Here is a 1,676-nt window from a genome sequence, read left to right as displayed (position 1 = left end):
TTCAAATTGATTTCTGCATCTTTGTCTCAACTGTTCCATGTTTTGTGAATTGTTCGGTCGAAATAAGCTTTTTTCTTTAAACTCTGTCTAAACTGATAATTTCCTTTATACCATGCATATCCAAAGTCATAGTTTTTTTATCTTTAATTGACTAAACTTTCAAAGCTCCAGTGTATTTATTGGGTTGGCAACTAAGTTCCCACTTTTTTTTTTTTTTAATTAAAAATTTTTTTAAAGGTTTAATAAAAAAAAATAACAACTAATTAATCAACAATGTATTCACCCTTGTTGTTTACAACTTCTTCCCAATGTTCAACAAGATTTTCAATAGATCGTTGTTAGAAATCACCCGATTTCGACTCAAAAAATTGATCCAACCAAACTCTCAATTCTGCATCATTATAGAAGGAAACTCCCCGGTCACCGCTGCAAAATCAGTAAAAAGGACCCTGCTCATAGGAAAAAAAGGGATGGTCACAGCTGGAATCTTTGATCATGGGTCATCTCGACCAGGTCTGACCTGGAGTTAAATAACAATAATAACAACTGCCATCGCTCTCACAAGTGAACGAAAGAGCCTTTACGAGGTCGTTCGATCTGTTAGAAATAACAGTCAAATCGCTCTCAAATTATAACCTGTCGCCTTGAAAAATGAAGGACATTCCATGTTAATGTCGTCTCTGAAAGCAAGATGGAAAGGTCACGGCTGGAGCGTCTTTGATCATAGGTTTGTTTAATTAGGGGTAACCTGGGGCTAAACAACAATTCCATAACAAACCAATAAGGGGGTTCGTTCGTTCAACCGGCTAGAAATAGAAGCCAAATATCCCTTCAAATTACATCTTACTACCTTAAAAATGGAAGGCTACGTTGGATAACGTAGTTGCAAAATGAAAGGAATAAAAAAAAAATATATATAATAAAATCAACTGATTGGTCATGTCTGGAAGAGCGTTGATCATAGATCGGGTCTGCTCGTTCAGGGCCGACCTGTGAGTTGAACAACCACGTCCTTGTGCTGCTGTGAATAAAATTTCAGAAGGAACGAAACTTTTAATATTTTGTAATTTACTTGTAAAAAGAAGGAACATCAGACAGAAATCTCTTGGGCCGGGTTACATAATTGTTAATATCTTCATTAAAAGAATTGGTTTTTTCAAACATTTGACCAGGAAGAGTTCATGTTGTTCCCTACAAATGTTCAGCAAACTTTCTTTAGCAGCATTCCTGATTCTTAACAATGTCACTGGTTAAAGCTTCTAACCAACTGTTAGAATCAGAACAAGTTTTTAATGAAGACTTCAACTGCCTCCGAAACCTTTTTATCTTGCCGTTAGATTGTGGATGATAGGAAGTTGTACAAATTCTATGAATTCCCAACAATTTGTTGAATTCTGCGAAAAGTCTAGACTCAAATTGTCTTCCACGATCTGTCGTCAAGGTGTTGGGTATGCCGCCGAATCTAGACATCCAATTGGTAAATAAAGTTCTTGCTATAGTTACTGCAGATATGTCTTTGATTGGATAAGCTTCTGGCCATTCGCGAAAAACGATCTATGCCTGTTAACAAACAAATATTACCTTCCACTGGAGGTAATGGGCTAAATATGAATGTGTTGGAATCTGGCATCAGGATTTGCAAACGTACCTAACGGTATACTTCAGACCATTTTGGG

This window comes from Octopus bimaculoides, chromosome 27, assembly GCF_001194135.2.
Source record: "Octopus bimaculoides isolate UCB-OBI-ISO-001 chromosome 27, ASM119413v2, whole genome shotgun sequence".
Taxonomy (NCBI): Eukaryota; Metazoa; Mollusca; class Cephalopoda; order Octopoda; family Octopodidae; genus Octopus; species Octopus bimaculoides.
The sequence above is the reverse complement of the archived record's forward strand: the minus strand, read 5'-3'. Positions refer to the sequence as shown.